The sequence below is a fragment of the Vanacampus margaritifer genome, chromosome 12 (assembly GCF_051991255.1).
Source record: "Vanacampus margaritifer isolate UIUO_Vmar chromosome 12, RoL_Vmar_1.0, whole genome shotgun sequence".
Taxonomy (NCBI): domain Eukaryota; kingdom Metazoa; phylum Chordata; class Actinopteri; order Syngnathiformes; family Syngnathidae; genus Vanacampus; species Vanacampus margaritifer.
In genome coordinates this window covers 5,748,448-5,767,407 of record NC_135443.1, presented here as the reverse complement: position 1 = coordinate 5,767,407, position 18,960 = coordinate 5,748,448, and the positions used below count along the sequence as shown (strand labels likewise).

Below are 18,960 nucleotides of genomic sequence, written 5' to 3'. Positions count from 1 at the left end.
TGTGTCCTTTTTCCAGTTATGACTAGCCAGGAGACTTGAAATTTGCCAACGCAACAGTGACGGGAGGACACGGTTATTTATTCCCTCCTTGATGGATCACACACATACACACACACACACACACACACACACAATATGTCAGAGTCTGTGATGACTACATAGGACAGGGTCGGGAGCCCACAAGGGGTGCATCACCCAACCCCCTCCCCTTCCAAATACTTCACACTCATGTATGCACCAACGGCGTGGAAAGTCATATTATTAAGTTGCAAGATGCTATGCTGTGCTTGAAAGTCAGAACTTCACTAGACGGCGGCATACGAATGCGACGTGTGAGCACCTGATAATGTCGTTGGTGAAGCAGCATGTGGTTCATTGCCTTTTCGTTTGCAAGTACAGTGTGTAGTAATTGAGTTGCATGAAAAGTGCAACATAAATAAAGTTTGACTTGATATGGTATGTCAAATTATCTTTCCCCATTGAAATGAATGGAAATGCCATTAATCTGTTCCAGCCTTCCCCCAAAACAAATATAGCGGGGTTTTTTTTAAATAAGAAAATAGCACTCTATAATTTAATAGTTTTTGAAAAAATACAGTAAGGACATCATTAAATAGAATTAAAAATAATGATTTGAGACAGGGTATACAACATAGCTAGAATTAGCCCGAAATGGCTGCTTGAAACAAAAATGGCCGACTTCCTTCCTTCCTAAACACTGTCGAGTGTGCCTCTAAAATACATTGAGCACTTGCGCAAAAAAGGTGAGTTTTTGGGCAAATTGAGGTGATGGAGAAAAAACAAACCTTCACACCAGCTGAAGCTTGGATTTTTTTGAAAGAGGGATAAAAAAAAAGCAGCCATTGTAAGTGTAAATTTGAAAGCAGTAACTAATTGATCACTATTAAAGTTTGTGGCTGGACTCCAGGAAACATTACAGGTAACCTGGTGTCCCAGTAAGTTGCCGGTTTCATTCCCCATTTCCCATTCTCCTCTCTAATTGCTGTTATCATTATGCTTGCGAATGAGCATTTCAAATGCCCCGAGTGCCGTTTTGTCGAGCGGCGCAACATAAATGCACTCTATTCACCATTTTTATGTCCCTCCCACCAACGGTTTTACTTTCACTTTTCTTCACTGCTGTTAACAATGTTCCAAGGTTTAATATCCTGCTAGTTTTGTGGTGTAGGTTTTTGCTGTTATTTACTTTCTAGTAGAGAATACGATGAGAGGATGCATAAGACGGAGGGAGAAGAGGAAGCTGTAAACAAAACGCTTTTCACATCCTGATAAAATGTTTGGGAACCTGAGCATTTTTTAAAATGCTAAATATGGTATTCTGCTTAATTTTGCGTTGGTGGAATACGAGTTAAGCAGCAAAATCCAGCTGTTTTTATCATCTCATGGGTCGGCCATTTTGCCCCTTGCTGTCGACTGAAGATGACATCAATGTTGCTCAGGTCTCAGGTAACAACCAATCACAGCGCAGCTTCAGAAAACAGGTGAGCTGTGATTGGTCGTTGCTTGAGCCCTGAGCAACTGTGATGTCATCTTCAGTCGACAGCAAGTGGCAAAATGGACGCCCACTTAGATGGATTAAAACGGCTGGATTTTGCGTCAGAATTTATACTCCACAAATGTAATATTAATTAGAATGTCATGTTTAGACTATTGAGGTCACATATAACATATTATTGTCAAGAAATGGTTAAGGTTGACTTCCACTTTAACAAACGTGTTTCAGTGTATTAAAATGAAAACAAAAATAAGCACAGTATCACTTTTTAGTCTATCACACAAGTGTGCTTAGGAGAGTCCTTGGACTCGCAGTTTACCATCCTAGTACTGACACCAACTAGTTATCAGTTGAGTACTTGTACCCTTAATCCAGATTTGAACCGTCATACTAGTGTTTTTTCTGGAGTCTACCAAAGGGCCCTTAACCATTTAACCATTCCACTTCAAACACCAATTGACCTTACCGTAAACCATGCCCGCATGACCTAGTAGACCAATCAAGACGCAAGATGTCATGTCTGTGTCGGCACGTGTGTTTTGCCAACAAACAAAGCAATCCCGCTCCCGGTGACGGATTGCGTGGTTATCCAAAGGCAAGAAAAAAAAAATCAACAAAAACGGTTAAACGCTGTAGTCACGGCTTGTGTACGAGATAACCGTTATCCCGATCGACTGGAAGGAGGTGTCCGTTGGACCCTGTCCGGTTTATTCCCTTCCCTAAACCCTCAAACAACTACGAAAAATGTCTACGGTAGTCCAGTTGAATCCCTCCAAAATTACTAGATTACTCCATTGTTGCTTTTAGCCAAAGGCTCATGATAGCTCCGGATAGCTAACCTTCCACACTTTTGTTGATTTACTATTTATTATTAATGCCAACAAAACTATGAGGTAATAAAAAAATATTATTACCCTGCTTGACGGGAACAATGTCCAAAAACGTTGTTTTTTCTGACAATCGGTCAAAGTGAGTGAGGACGACTGTCATTTTCTGAGTTCTGTAGCAGCAGGCAGCGACGTGCATTTCCTTTGTTTTTGGTTAAAATTGCATGGTGAGGGAGTGAAGATAGCATCCACTAAATAACTTAAAGCTCCTCTGCTTGCTTCGAAGAAAAATATCGGCGTCCTGAAAATACCTGACCGAGAAATCACAAGGAAGATCTGACAATTTTGCCATTATTGTGGATACACTTTCGCTCATCTTAACCGGTAAAGGTTGGAGGGCGCTGCTCGTCGCATTTAGCGGTGCGAGGAGGCGCGTGCCACGGTAAGGTCAATTGTCTTTAAATCAGAGGGATTTGACCCTATCTATCACAAAATAATCTGCTCTTTCCCAAAAGGTTCATGAATCTACTGGGTCAAAAAGTCTGCGTCCTAATTTCCCCTTTTCTGGAGTGTCACACAGTCGTTTTCGGATTGGGCATACTGACAATATCTCACAGTTGATGAGCCCAGGTTTGAACCTGCATCTGTTGGGATTGATAGCCCCTTTTCATTGGAATCTGTCGCACAGGAATCTCCTCTTTCCCAAGGGTCCTTTAAAATGGGAATGTAACTAGTGATGGACAAATGAAGCTTCATGAAGCACTTGTGATATTTTTTGACCCCTTTAGGTGGCAATCTTGGTTTAAAGATGCAGTGGAAATGTAATCACTTCTATTGCAACTAGCCTTTATATTTAAACCAAGAGCACCATATAGAAGAGTAAAAATATATCACGAGTGTTTCATGAAGTTTCATGAAGCTTCATTTTACCATCACTACATGTAATCATCCTACCAGTTGTCTGTAAATCTGAGGGCTTGTACGTAGTATCCTCAAGATTTGTACCGAATCTAGATTTTGAGACTTAACACTTATTTATTTTTATTTTTTTTTACTGTGGTAGCCGGATTGTGTAAGATAAGATAAGATAAGATTCACTGATTGTCACACCCACCTAAGTGTGGTGAAATTCGTTCTCCGCATTTGACCCATCCACTGAGGGAGCGGTGAGCAGCAGCAGCAGCCGCACTCAGGAATCATATGGTGATCTAACCTCCCAATTCCAACCCTTATTGCTGAGTGTCAAGCAGAGCGGCAATGGGTCCCATTTTTAAAGTCTTTGGTATGACCCGGCCGGGAATTGAACCCACGACCTCCCAGTCTCAGGGAGGACACCGTACCACTCGGCCACTGAGAGCTGTGTATTGGATTGTGCTCATTTGAATCATCCCTCACAAAAGTCTATCGAAAAGCAATCACCTGTCCACAGAGTCCTTCAAACTGGGCATTGACTACCGCGCAGCTCATTTTCCCACTTCCAGTCAGAGGACTAAAAGTCTCTTACATGAGCGTAACGATGCAAAGAATTCTTGAACAACCCCCCAGGGAAATGCAAGTAGTCAAACCCAATCCATGGACATATGGATTAAGGGATCTTTAGAGGGGTCTGTAGTCTACCTTGGGGTCATGCCTAGCTAAACAAGTGATCCATGGTTTCCTTCTGGTCTTGAATCATAACCGAACAAGCTGCCGCCTACTATGCCGTCACTCCTCCCCCGTTTTCTCCAGTTTTATGTTCACTTCATCTCCCGGGGTCGAACATTTCCACATCTCTGTCCTCCTCTCACTCGCTCCCATCCCTTCCCTTCATGTTTCCTTTTGAAGTGCTAAACAATGAGAGGACTCCACTCCCTGTTAAAAACGGTAGGGGATTCCGGCGCAGTGCAGCACAGTTGGAGTCTTGTCCTTAACAGCGCGCTTGATGGCGGCGGTGGGCGAGAATGTCGTCAGCGACGGCCAGACAATAAAAACGTTATCTTCCCAAGACATCTCTCGACTCATGTCAGCAGAAGGCTATGACTCATTTCCCGGCATCACCGTCTCTGATTATTCATCCAGTACCAGCTCAGTGGCCTAGTGGTACAGTGTCCGCCCTGAAACTGGGAGGTCGTGGGTTCAATTCCCGGCCGGGTGATACCAAAGACTATAAAAATGGGACCCATTGCCGCTCTGCTTGACACTCAGCAATAAGGGTTGGAATTGGGAGGTTAGATCACCATATGATTCCCGAGCGCGGCTGCTGCTGCTGCTCACCGCTCCCTCAGGGGATGGGTCAAATGCGGAGAACGAATTTCGCCCCACTTAGGTGGGTGTGACAATCAGTGAATCTTATCTTATCTTATCTTAACTTATCTTATCATCCTTCGCAGCAAGTCTAATTGGTGACCAGCAATCCTCAATTGAAAATATTGATTGAGTTAACGCTAATCCAGTACGGCAACCTGTAGAAAAGAATCACTCGTGGTAATCCTGTTGTTGTTTCTACTTTCGCGCAGACACAAGCACATGCTGCCAGTGAGGAATATTGTTCATTACTGAAAGATGGAAAGGAGATCAAGCAAAATTGGGCTTTAGGGACGTAATCTGCCACTGTGGCGTTAATTTGTGCTGAATTATCTGAGTCCTAATCCTCTCTCGGTATCTCCAGTTATTTACATGGCTTTGATCATGATGCTGTATTTGCTGCAAAGTTGTTTTCTTTAACTCTCTAATCTTGATCGTTTATCACACTTTTGGGAGTTGTAGTGTAATTTCCTCTGCTTGATGCAATTTTCCCACAACAGCTTTGTTGTATTTGTGAAAATTAATTTGCTATGCATATTCCCACACACATGATTATTATTTCATGTTTTGCTTGACTGCAGGTTTAGACTCTCTTCATCCACTTACTGTAATGGAAGATAATTTTTTTTACTTTAAGGACCTTCCACCCAAATTGCCATTTTTGTGTTTTCATGAAAGGCAACATTTGACTTGTGACGACAAACTGCCAAGCAATGTTTTCAGCACAGTATGGCTGCGTGGGTGTAAAAGACATCTTGTCGTTTGAAATGATCCCTCTGTAATTTCTGGTGACGATTATGTTCGTGGATTGCACTGACAATGTTAATAGGCACGTGACTGGATTGGCTCTCAGCACTTTCACGCAACGGGGAGAAGGGTTTGATGACTGCAATGCCTGCAGATGAGATCATGTTGAGGTGGCTGAGATTCCGATGCCCTCCGATAATCGTGAGAATGGATCAAAGTGAGAATTGGCAAGGTCATTAGAAGATTGCTCTAATTGTCTCACCGTGATGTGATTGATGAAATTAGAATGTTGCCTCAACAGTTAGCGGAGCTGTGGCCGAGTATTTGACTAAATTCATTTGATCGATTATGTAGTTGAAGTGATGATTAACTGATTATCAATCAGAGGCCTGTGTGGATGTAGCAGACAATCAGGCTGATTTTAAGCATTTTCTGTCCCTTGAACAGAGGTGGCAAATCCAGTTCCAGAAAGTAAAAACCCTGCCACAGTTTGTCTTTAGCCCCAGGTGGTAGCTAGCGAGCTCCCTAGCTAGCTCCCCGGGTGCTCAGTTACCTGCTAGGGAGCTAGCTAGCGAGCGCAAGGGGCTAAAGCCAAACTGTTGGCAGGGTTTTTACTTTTTGGACCTGGATTTGCCACCTCAAAATCAACAAAGGCACAATTCTCGGATATTTCATTGTCACGTGAGGTGAGGAATTTGGACCCAGAAGCTGAAAAACTGTGTCTTTATAGACAAAAATACAAAGTAACAACAGACAGCAGGGCTGGATTCAAATGACCTCAAAGACAGCAAGACTAAGAACCGTGACCAGGCTGAATACAGAGAAACCTCGACTTACTGACAAAAAGTGTCACTCAGTAACTGAAGAGGAATAAAATTATTTTGTCCTCTTTGCGTGTTCCAAAATTTGAAGACAGATTTAATGTAAGAAAAAACACCTTTGCAAAAACGATTTAATCTAACAGAGATCTCTGGACATCGTGACAGGCTCCAAACATCACATAACAGGTGGAATTTCAGAGTGCCGAATGTGTCTTTTCCTCGTGTAAAATGGCTTCTTATAGTTAAACCGACCACCTCTCTTTCATTTGTATACAAAACATACTCTCTGGGTACTTTTCCATGAGCAGGGGTGTGTGTTCGAAGCAGATTCTGTTCTCAAGGACCAAATGTGTTTTCCCACAGAACGCTGAGAAGGAACTTTTTTAGACTAAACAATATACCATCTTAGGTTAAGGTCAAATTATACTGAGTTCAACACTACCTCACATCTGCAAAACATTTCGGCATGGTTAATATAAAGAATTAAAATGTTAATAATATCTAACATAACTCCAGATAAGACCATGATCAATTATATGACAGAATAAAGGCACATTTGACAAAATAAGAGTGACAATTACAGGACTTTAGCAACCGCATAGCAACTGACAACATCATGATCAGAAAGGACAAATGCAGGACCATAACAACACAATGATCCCATGACCCAAACCCAAAACAAAGTCACAACTCTCATAAAGATCATCCTGCATTCTGTGATTGTGTCATGAAATGGAGTGCGAAGAATTGAAATAATCCCGAATCAACTGTGTGTGTATAAGCAGTGCCCCCCATTTTGCCTCATTTGCTTCAAAAATGATTAATCATGATTAAACAAATTCTTAATACCATATTAACAGAATAATAGATTTATGTCCATTCCGAGATGGTGTATTTTTATTTCGAAGCTTAATCCTCATAATTTCACCAGATTCTCTTCTCTTCCTCTGATCCTATTAAGCGAGGAAAGACCATGACAAAGCATTGCAATTAGACATGAGAGTGCGCATTCGGTTTGTTGGTGGCTGAATGTTGTCTCCGTATGGGTCTCCAGATGCACATTAATGTTTGTTTTCCTTTGGCTATGAATGGTCTCCAGCCATTCATGGGCTTTTTGGATCCTGATCCCAGGCTTTTATTTGTGGATGGATCAAACATAGATGTAGACTGGACTAGTTTAGTACCAAGTATGAAAGAAAATCTTCTGGTAGCGATGAAATGACTTTGCATCAAGTGGTTTATAGAAAAGATCCGCCGTTTATTGATGAATGGCAACAAAAGATCGACATACACTGTATGGTTTGTTGGTCTTAAATTGTAACCTGCATTGTATAAGTAAATTGCCTGTGACCGAAAAGTCAACGCTAACGATTGAAGTGCTTTGACTACTGGGTACAGACTGAAAGCCTTGGCTTGAGTGCTCACACTGTATACAAACTGTAGCCAACTGTCAAAACAAATCAAGATGACGACGACATTTCTGCCCTCAGTGGACACAAAAACAATGCTAACAACAAATCAATGTGCTTCTCTTAAATGTGTGTAGCTATAAAAGAAAAGAGACATATAGTACAATGCTGTCTGTTCAAACTGCGTATGCGACCGATGATCTGGTGGCCAGACATATTACTTCTCACACCAGTTTGTCACATAAACTAGAGGATTTATATTCTCAACCCAGATTTGAATCTTAGTCTACTAGGATGTACACTGTTAGCATGTTAGCCGGACTGTATAACCCTAATGACCGTTCGTCTCCCTTCTGTTACTGGGCCCGTGTCGTGAACAAATTTACACCATTTTAACCACAAACTTCAGAAATCCAGATTTAATCCAAGGTTTAAGAGTGAAAAAATGTGTCCAATAATCCAAATAGTCTGATTATGTATACAGTACAACCATAATGAAGCACACATTGAGCCTGATTATCTGGTGTCAGTTTGTTCATTCCGACTTCCACTTTATCTAGTCTTTGGCTAATGAATCGCCTGCCTGTCCTAAGGGTCCTTCAACTGGACAGACCACTGACTGCTGCACGGCTAATCACCCCACTTCTGACACCGATTTTCCAGAAGTCCGAGGACCAGAAAAATCGTGTACACAGTTTTAGGGCGTCCTTGCATTACCGTGCTGTCACAAACCTACGCTAACAAGGTGGTACTCTAAATGTATGAAAAACACTTCAAGGCCATAAATATAAAACGACCAAAGCAAAGACAGTAAACACAGCGACAAATGAGTGTGCTTTCTTGTCCAGCATGATGACGTTCCTGTTTGTAATTTCGAACTGAACCTCTATAGTGATAGCAAGTTTTGAGTTGACTCATCATAGATGAGAACTTGGTACCAGTCCCGGTTCAAATGTGAGACTCGGAAACTGGCTTAAATTTTTTTTTTTTTGCCAAACTATGCCCAGTCAGCCAATTTTTTGTGTGTGTGCGTGTGTTTTACTTTGAGCTCTTTAATTCGCCTGAAACCTGTTATAAATCCCAGACCCTTCAGAGTCCCGCCAGAGTCTTGAAGTTGTCAGGAGACCAGAGAAAGGATCAAAGAAAAGAAAGATGAAACAAAGTGAAATCCAGCACCAACCAAGACACCACCTTCCACCCACAGAGTTACAAAACCAGAATATTTCACCAACCCCAGAAACATCTAAATAACAACAGATTAGGGAGACCTCAAGAGACCAGAGGAAAGACTAAAAGAAGGAAGGGAAGGAAAGATAGATGAAGCAGAGTGAGATCCACAAACACATTTGGCACACTTTCTGGAAGTGCCTCTCCGCTATGCTAGATAAGTGGTTTTGACCGAGAGGATTCCCACAGAGCACCAGGGCTACCAAATTTTCTTTGCAACAGAGTAAAAAGGAACTGCGGAACTGTCAGTCAGCTCTTTTTTTTCTCCTTCCTTTTTTATGCGCTTCGCACAAATCTATCGCCAAACAGGCCATTGGCTATTCAACAAACCTTTTGCAGTGCTTGTCACTCCATCGATCTCCGTCGTAAATAGTACCAGACGGCATTATGACCCGACACGGTACGCTTTACAATGAGGACAAATTGCTTCAAAGCTTCCTGGTGGTTTGGTTTTTAAGGAGAACAATAATCCCAAATATTGACGTATTACATTGTTGGGCTGCATGCAGCGATTTTGACTTAACCAGCGATTCTGTCACTCTGGCTCTCTCACGCACAAAACGCACCAGCTGAGAGAGTGAGGGAGGAAGCATTACAGCAGCGTGCGTGCAAAACAGCCCCCGTGTGCTGCAAATAAGTGAGCCACAGATGGAAATAGATGTTTAGCCCAGATCCAAACATGTCACTTTCATTCAGCCGCATTTGCAATACCTTAACAAAGTCACCTCTAACAACTCTCAAACAAACAATGCTCATCAGTCATTATCACAGATTTGTGTGTGTGTTTGTAGTGACGTTTTTAATGGGATGTGACGTTCACCGGCTCTCAGCGGGCTTCACTGTATTGTCAAACGCACAAAATAAGCTATCTTAAAAAAAAAAAAAACTTTTACCTCTCCCACATCATTTAAAAGCTTTAAAACTAATTAAAATACACATTTTAATAATTTCAATAAAATTGGCAGAATTTTATTTTTTATTTTTACTGATACTTTAAAAAACACACAAACATTTTTCCACGAAAAATTTAAGGGAATGAAGAAAATCCTGGAAAAATGCCAAATATTGCAGAAAAAAATCTAAGAATATGCAAATCCGCGGGTGCTCAACTGTGAATGTAGTATGTAGTATAAGTTGTAATATCACCATTCACCACTAGATGGCAGACATCACACTAAAAAGAGAATTGTTAAACCAATTTAAGATTAAAATCAAATTGTTGACAATTAAAAAAACATTCTTTAATCGGTAACACACGATTGAATTAAGTTAATCCAAAGTGAATATATTAAGTTAAATTCATTAGGAGTTCATTAAACTTAATATATTCAATTTGGACAAATGTTGGATTAACATAATTCAAGTGAATATATTTTGTTAAATTGGTCAACAATTCCATTTGTAATCTTAAATTAGTTGAACAATTCTCTTTTTAGAGTATAGATGCCTTTACCCTGGGTCGTATAAACTGTATTATTAAACTATTGATTGAGTTGATTTTTGTGAAAAAATTTACAAAATTAGTTCTTGCACTTCATTCTGGTTTCTTCAGCAGTTTTGTGTCGTCCTTGAAAGGTAGATTTTATGCAATAGAGCCCTTTGCCGGAAACCCTCCTGCATATGTGGTTATTTTCTTTCTTGATTCAAATTCTTTGTTGGGTTTGGATAGTGGTTGTTTTATACATGAATTTTAAACCGTATTATAAAAAATGTATATTAAGGGTATGTATTTTTTTCCCATATTTAAAATAGCATGTTTTTCCATACATAGCCTATTAGCCGAATTGTGGCTGCCTTCAGCATTTAAATTACTTTTCCCCGTGTTAAATAACTGAAAAGTGCAATGTGACTGCAGCTCTCCTTTCCCCAATGTGAGGGCATTACATTAAGTATACTATACAGTAAATGCCTATTAAAAATTGTCCTTACCTGCTTGTACAATATTATTCTGTATTGGAAAAGCCAGACACTGTATGTAGTCTTCACACGTTAAACTGTATCTTCCAAATGTTAATAAAATGCTTTTAACGTGTACATGTGTAATTTTTTTTTTTTTTTTTTTACTTTATAGGTGCCTGCAATACATTCAAACCGCGATGTGGCGTCATCAACCAAACTCCAATCAGGTATTTCTGCTTTTCTGAAGTTTTTGTGTGTGTAATGTATTTCCAGGAGTGTCCTTGGTGTGCAAACCCATGTGGGACATCCCAAAGACATACTGAATAGGACAGGGTAGAGTTTTTTTTTTTTTTTTTTAAAGCATTGCTTGGCCATGATTTATTCATGTGACTTAGATGATTCATCCTGACATTTGCTGACGCGCTCTGTCTTGAGCAAATCTCTCGGCATCATAAAGCTGCTCGTCCAGGGTATACTTGGTAAATATTTAAGGTTGGGTGGGGGCGCTGCCCACATCATTCTTGACCGTTCCCTCGATAGTCAGCGACCTGCTTGCTTTTAGAGTTTGACTCTGGATTGGGGTCACTGAGACATTACTGTCAAGCACGACTATCCTCCATCTTGTTACCAGTTGCAAGGATGGACAGATTGGGCATATCATAAATACAGGATAAAGTCTTATATCCTTCCCTCACCTCAGTGGGTTTCACATCTCTCTTTATAGGCCCAGCCCCACCAACTGTGCTATCCCATTTAAAAAAATATCCAGCGCAAACTGTGGGGCCCCCCTTTGAGCGGTGTGCAAGATGGATTCGCAACGGAAGTGTGGACGGCGCACGGCTCATATCTCAAAAAGCACACGCATGCACTCATATTTTAGGGCCGTAATAACATCCGCAAGCAGCGCAAGAAAAGTCTGCCAACGGGCCGTAACGCCGTGGCAAGACGGTGGCACTGGAGACCCGCAACTCTGTCTATCGTCAGTCGTAAAAAAAAAATACATTATATTGAACAGAAATCCTATTTGTATCAAATGTACAGTCAGCATTTTTGTGCTTTTAGATGAGGGTTTCTCAATATGTAATATCTGAGAAACTCCAAGGTTGAATTTTGCCTTGAAATTCTGCTAATGTTTTAAGTAATCTGTTTAAAAATTGTGATATTGCAGCTAGCACTCAAGTTGTAGTTCAAATTCATGGTAAGTCACCATAACCAAGCTAATTAGATGTTGTTCATGACATCATGATGTTTGATTATCTATCTGGACTGTGTCGCTAGCATCGTTAGCTCACACAGCTAGCACTCAAGTTGTAGACATAATTCATATGGTAACTCATTGTGACCAAGCTCTAATTAGGTCGTTGTTGATGACATCATGATGTTTGATTCTCTCTGGACTGTGTTGTTAGCATTGTTAGCTCACACAGATAGCACTCAAGTTGTAGATAAAATTCACGGTAACGCATCGTGACCAAGCTCATCAGATTTGATGTTTGATCATCCGTCTGGACCGTGTCGTTAGCATCGCTAGCTCACACAGTTAGCACTCAAGTTGAAGTTCAAATTCATGGTAACCAAGCTAATTAGATGTTGTTGATGACGATCATAACGTTTGATTATCTCTCTGGACTGCATCGTTAGCATTGTTAGCTTACACAGTTAGCACTCAAGTTGTAGGCAAATTTCCGTGGAATTTTCTAGTAAGTTAAATATTATACACAATAGCAGTTTCCAGATCAGGGCAAAAGCCAGTGACGCGTACAATTTTGTTTGTATAAGTACACAGAAAATGGTATCTTTCCCACTTTCCAAAGACGCTTTTCATAGAGACAAATATCTCAGCTTTGTTTCGTTCTGTATTCTGAATGATTGAAGAAATAAGCGTCAGAATACAAAGCAAAGTCGTTTTCCCCCCTCATAGGCCTCTTAGCTTAATTCTCTTTGACATTGTCTAAAGAGGTTTGCTAATAAAGCTTAAGACATTCCCAAAGAGTATCATTAAAATCCTACTGCACCTTAAACTGGATATTGGTGATAGCAGATGAATGGCTTTCCGTAGAGGAGTTTTATACATGACAGGTGAAGAAGAATAAAAGTATTTTGTCCTCTTTGCGTGTTCCAAAAATGAAGATAGACTTAATGTAAGAAAAATACACTTTTGCAAAAATGATTTTTAATCAGTCAGAGATCTCTGGACAGATAACAGCCTCTAATTCATCACTTAAACAGGTGGGATTCAGAGCATCAAATGTAGCTCTTCCGCATGTACAATGGTTTCTTATAGTTAAAAGACCTCCTCTCTTTCATTTGTAGACAAAACATACTCTCTGGGTATTTTCCATGAGCGATGGCGAAAACAGAGTCAGGTGTGGGTGTTCAAAACAGATTCTGTTCTCAAGGACCAAATGTGTTTTCGCACAAAACGCTGAGAAGGAACTTTTTTAGACTAAATAGTATGTCCCAGTTTAAGGTCAGATTATACCGAAATCAACACCACTTGCTCTGCACAGGACACAAAACATTTCGACAAGGTTAATACTGAAGAATTAAAATGTTAATAATGTGTAACAATGGTTAATATATGAAATTAAGTATTAAAAATGTTACAATATCTATCACAGGTGGATGGATGCTACTTAAACTATATACTCCATCTTGGAAGAATAATACAGTAATAAATGGTACGGTCCCTTCATCAAAAGTCCTCCACCGTGAAGCAAGATCCAACCAGCCTGGCTGACATAAAGACTTTTTTTGCTATTTTAACTGTTAATCATTACTCTATTGCGCGCCATTCAAGCCATTTGTTTTACATGCTTTTTATACGATACTCCTAATTGAGTGAAATCACAGCTAAGTTCGCTTGAATGCTTTGGATTCATTGGCTCTAATCACAGGAGCCTTTTATTGCTTTAGATGAGTCACCGTGTTTTGTTTCAAGGCGTGAAGCCTGATGAGCATCACCGGCTCCAGCCCATTCATCTTTTGATTAAGCACTTCTCAACTTGCCAGGGGATTTCTATTGGAAGATAAGAAAAGTGTGCCGCCTCTGCAGCTTCACTGGAACCCGCTTCCGCAATAATTCTCCTTCAAAGCCTTGCTCCATTTCAATGAAAGGATGTTAGTTCGCGGACCCGTTCCCTTACATTGGATGTTTTAAGCACAATTTACCTCATCTCTATTATGACCTGAAAGTTTGGCCTCATGTGATACAGTATGTGCAGAGCAAAGTCTGATTACGGTATAAACGTCGGAACACAAATCTGCTTGAGTGTGCTATTTTTTTTTGGGGGGGAAGGCGTATAATCCCATTTTTTGTTGTCAGAAAATATTTAAAATTGAGGTTGACGTTTACCGAGATAGTTTTCCACACAGATTTGAAAGAAAGGCAGGGAGGCTAAAAACCAGGTTTAGCGCATCTCCTGATTGATATAAGAAAGATAAGAGCTAATGTATAATGATGCCCCTGGAGACCTCAGTTCTGGGAGTGTGAAAGTGTTAGCGAAGGTGTTAAGAAAAGAAAAGCATTATATGTGACAGTTAAGAATGTTAAAAAGTTATATCAAATATTGCCTGTACAGTCAAATGTTTTAGTCATGTATTGAAAATATTTTCTCTTTGTTGTTCTTGCAGTACTGTCTCAAGAACGTGGTATTTGTATTAGATTATTTTTTTTATTATATCTTAAATGTTTGAGCCGTAAAATGACATCCGTTTAAAGCCTCTGCTGGCTGTAATATATTCCACAAAGCTCCACGACGAGAGACGCTAGCCAGCGGCTAGCTCGCGAGCTAACCAGGGCTGCTTGTTTCCGTTTCAACATATTTTGATAGGCTGAAAAACACAAAATACATAACACTTGGGAATTTAAATAGCAACAGTGTTGTGTAAATTGTGACATTGGAGCATAATTAGCGAGCTAACGCTGTGGTTGTAAAAACGAGCCAAGTAATTAGAAATAAGAAGGCGCTCAGTTCTTATTTAACTGGGGCACGGCGACTTATGCCAAAAGCCCAAGTACATTGCTGGATGCCGTTTTAGCCCCACCTTAAAAAAAAATCAGGAAAAAAAAAAATCAGGAAAACTGAAAAGTTACGCTAACTGTATGTCCAATATGGGCTTTTTGTACAGCTCGACTACTTCCTGTTCCTAACGCCACTGCTTTGTTTCCGGTCTTTTCATGATTGGACAAACTGATTAATCCAGCTGTGGTCTGACCATTGTCGTCATGGTTACTGAGGCCCGGCACACCTAGCTTAAAGAGATTGTCCACTCATGAAAGACAGGAAATTAAGAAGTGGTATTGAGTTCAGGAAGTAGTGGATTTGTGCAAAGAGCCCATTTTTGTACTATTATAGATAGTTTTCGGTCAGCACGTTTGAAGCAATTTAGTTCAAACATGAATAAAGTAAGGGTCTTTAATTGTAACTGTGGCTTTTTTAACAAATTGAAGACTACGCGTTAAATATCATATGGACAGTAAGTGTACAATGAAATTTTACCATACACATGGATGCCCACAGTGTCAAATATAAAAAAAGATAAAAGATTAACTACAAATACTGGTATAACTGGCATTGTGCTATTATTAATCACTGGAAAAACTGATCTCATGGCAAATTTCCATTACTTCAATTTGAATCATTTTTTTGGTTACATTTGTCATATAGTGTTACGATGTAGATGTTGGGCAGATATTTTGTTTGTCAAGTCATCATTTTTTTTGTATAGCTGTTCTGTCGTTATCGTCTCTGTCTTATCTCCTCATAGAATCTCCCTTTATGTCCTTTATCCCCTTATCTGTCATGGCAGATGCAATACATTTCTATCAAAAAGCGATAAGACAAGAAGAGTGGGCATCATAGAAATAAGAATGATAAGGTGAGCGAAAAAGGATCTAATAAAAATGCTACGGTTGTTCAGCAGGTACATTGTCTCACAACGCAATTGGATGTGTGAGAAAAGTCAAATGGAAAAAATCCATTCGGTTTGTGAATTTGAATGTGATATCTATTGACTGGTTGGTGTGTGTGCAAACGTCTGGCATCGATAAATGACCTCAAGCAGGGTACACTCATGCTCACAATTGAACTGGATTTGAAGATTTTTCTGCCTTTGTGGTCAAAGATCAGCAAAGGCCTGATTTTCGGATGCCGCTGGTAAATTATTATTATTATTATTATTATTATTTATTCAAAAGTGATTTTTCATTCAGTCTCGGAAAATGGTCAGACAGACAATCATTATTATTATTATTATTATTATTATTATTATTATTATTATTTATTCAAAAGTGATTTTTTTTTTTATTCACAGTCTCGGAAAATGGTCAGACAGACAATCGTTAATGTTAAACATTCGCAAACCCTCATGTTATTCTTTTACCTGTACGTAAACAAAAGACCAGGATTTAAAATAGAGGGCTTGGAAAAAAAAGAAAAAATACAGTGTAACCTCTAAATTCTGTTATGTTGCAGGTGAATTTTTGGGGGGTTAAAAAAAAAACTAAAATTGTACAACAAAGAAAATATTTTTAATCGATTTTTAGTCTACAGCGGTAGGTACTGTTAGATATTATTAACATTTTTAATACTTCATTTCATATATTAACCATTGTTATACATTGTAAACATTTTAATTCTTTATATTAACCTTGTCGAAATGTTTTGTGGACGTGGATAGCAGGTGGTGTTGCTCTCGGTATAATTTGACCTTAAGCTGGGATATATTATTTAGTCTAAAAAAGTTCCTTCTCAGCGTTTTGTGCGAAAACACATTTAGTCCTTGAACGGAGTCTGTCTCGAACATACGCCCACACCTGACTCTGTTTTCGCCATCGCTCATGGAAAAGTACCCAGAGAGTATGTTTTGTCTACAAATGAAAGAGAGGTGGTCGGTTTTAACTATAAGAAGCCATTTTACACGCGGAAGAGGCACATTCGGCACTCTAGAATTCCACCTGTTATGTGATGTTTGGAGCATGTCATGATGTCCAGAGATCTCTGCTAGATTAAATTCATTTTTGCAAAGGTGTTTTTTCTTACATTAAATCTGTCTTCAAGTTTTGGAACACGCAAAGAGGACAAATAATTTTATTCCTCTTTCAGTACAAAGTTGCTCAAAATAACTCCTTGAATAAGCACCTGATTCTACTCCACTGAATTTAAACGTAAGGCCCCACAAGGTTGTTGAGCAGGTGTTAATGGACTGGTTGGACTTTCTCAGGGTGCCTTTTGGTCACAAAAGGGAAAACTCGCTGTCAGATGGTGTTGCCGGGGAGCGAAGTGAAGAGGGGAAAAGGAAGGCAAGACGAGGTTAAAAAAAGGGAACATTTTCATTACAGGCTTCCATGTGGGCTTCTATAGCCTGGGGGGGCTTCTGAATGACAGATTTGGTGCTTGAGTATGTGCACTCACACGCTGCTGATTGCAGACTACATGACACGTGTTATTGGGAAACAGCAGCGAGCCTCACATTACGAGGGAGCAAAATGTTTGTTGACGAGCTCAAAATTGTTATTTTACAGGTAATCATGTCTACCTTATTATTCACTGGATGCTGCCAAAAGCAGTCATTGCAGGTATATATGTTCATACAGTTGAAATGCAAACACAAATAGCTTTAATTGGTTTGTTTTTGTAAATGATGTTTTGAATGTGATCTGTCTGGGCTTGGGATAATTGTGCTATAGATTAATGGGTGGATGCTGTTTTTTGTTTTGATTGGCGAGATTGACCCTGGTGTGCCTTTTCAGGATGCGCATGAAATTGCAGTGCTCGACCATCTAGCTCGCTAAAAGCCTTTGGCACCCGAGGATAATTTTTCATGCATAATCGTCACACAGTAGGGAAATGTAGCAATTGGCACCAGGTACACATCTGTATTTTTCAGTTTAACTAATATTTGTTGGTTATTGAATTTTCCTTACTGTTTACCTTTTCCAATTATGCATGTTTATTGTTATGTTTGGCTAATTCACAAGTTTTGTTTTGATGAATACTTGCTACAGTATGTGGCTAGCCAACCAAACTCATTTCACAATTAAACAAAAAATTCAATTAAAGCAAATTAAATTATTGTAATATCATAAGATATGCTAAAAGTAGAAGAAAGTTAGCTTTAGCCACACTAGTAATGTCATGTTTTTTTTTATTTTTATCGTAGCGAAGATAGCTGATTGACAGAGCTAGCTTTAGCCACTGACTGGTTTTAATATTTAATTTAAACATGGTCAGTCTTATATAATGTATTCATTTTTTAAAGAATACGTTTGACCATTTTATAAACAGGAGTGATCTATGAAAGGCTTACTCTTCTTATTCTTTTAGTTGTATGTTAGCTGGCGTTGCTATCCTACACAAGGTGGCTAGCCCAGAGAACTGACTAGCATGAGTGACAAACATACTACAATTGTCAATCTAAGTGATTCAATCTTAGTTGAACATTGTGTTTTTATAATGTATTAACTAAGTAGAAATAAATGTACTATAGAACACAATCATGGTGTTAACTTTAGCCAACAACTGGTGATGCATTACATTAAAAAAGAAAAAAAGTACCAAATCTAACCTCCTCTGTGATTATCATATTTATATTTAAAGAGATTTAGATCTTTTATTCATCTTTTGTATGCATAAGACAAGTTTGTAAAATGACTTTTACACTTTCAGTTAAGGTAGCTAGCTACTATCCAACTAGCTTTTGTATGCTAGGTGGATTTTCTGGAAGACTACCCACTACCAGAGTGAAATATTATGTTGTACACATAAACATTGTTTCAGTTTAACAGTAACGTGATGACGTAATTCAAATGTAGGCTATTTATTGTATTTATACATCTTATGAGGCCAGCCGCGTTGTGAAAACATTAGCATTAGCTCAAAGCTCAACCTCGCTCAAGGCTTCTATTTTTTTAATTAGAAAATGTGTGGTTTAAGATGATTGATCACAAGAACACATTGCTAAGCCAAGAGCTGCTTGTCTTGTTTGCTTTGTTGTAAAAAAAATAGAAAACGACAAATTCCGCCACTTTCCTCGTCATTTGGTCGGCAGAGAAACATTTGTAGCTACTTTACAGGCCCCTCATGTCTCCTTATTTTGCTATGTGTTTTAGTTGACCTGTTCCCTCTCAGCGTTTGCTCACTCGGGTCCCTTGTTAACAGCCTTTTTGGCTTCCTCCGACCTTCTTTCCCTTCCTTTCCCTACCCTTCCGTCTTCCTTACTGACTCATT

The 18,960-nt window shown here is 39.3% G+C and overlaps 1 protein-coding gene across 2 annotated transcripts in view; it reads left to right on the top strand.

Annotated features, from left to right (window-relative positions):
* LOC144061371 (protocadherin-15-like) overlaps nt 1-18,960 on the top strand; it is a 254,801-nt gene that overhangs the window by 28,968 nt on the left and 206,873 nt on the right. For both annotated transcript variants that reach the window (XM_077581760.1, XM_077581759.1), the window contains exon 3: nt 10,902-10,956. The gene's annotated coding sequence lies outside the window, so the exon portion shown is untranslated. The remainder of the gene's footprint in view (nt 1-10,901; nt 10,957-18,960) is intronic.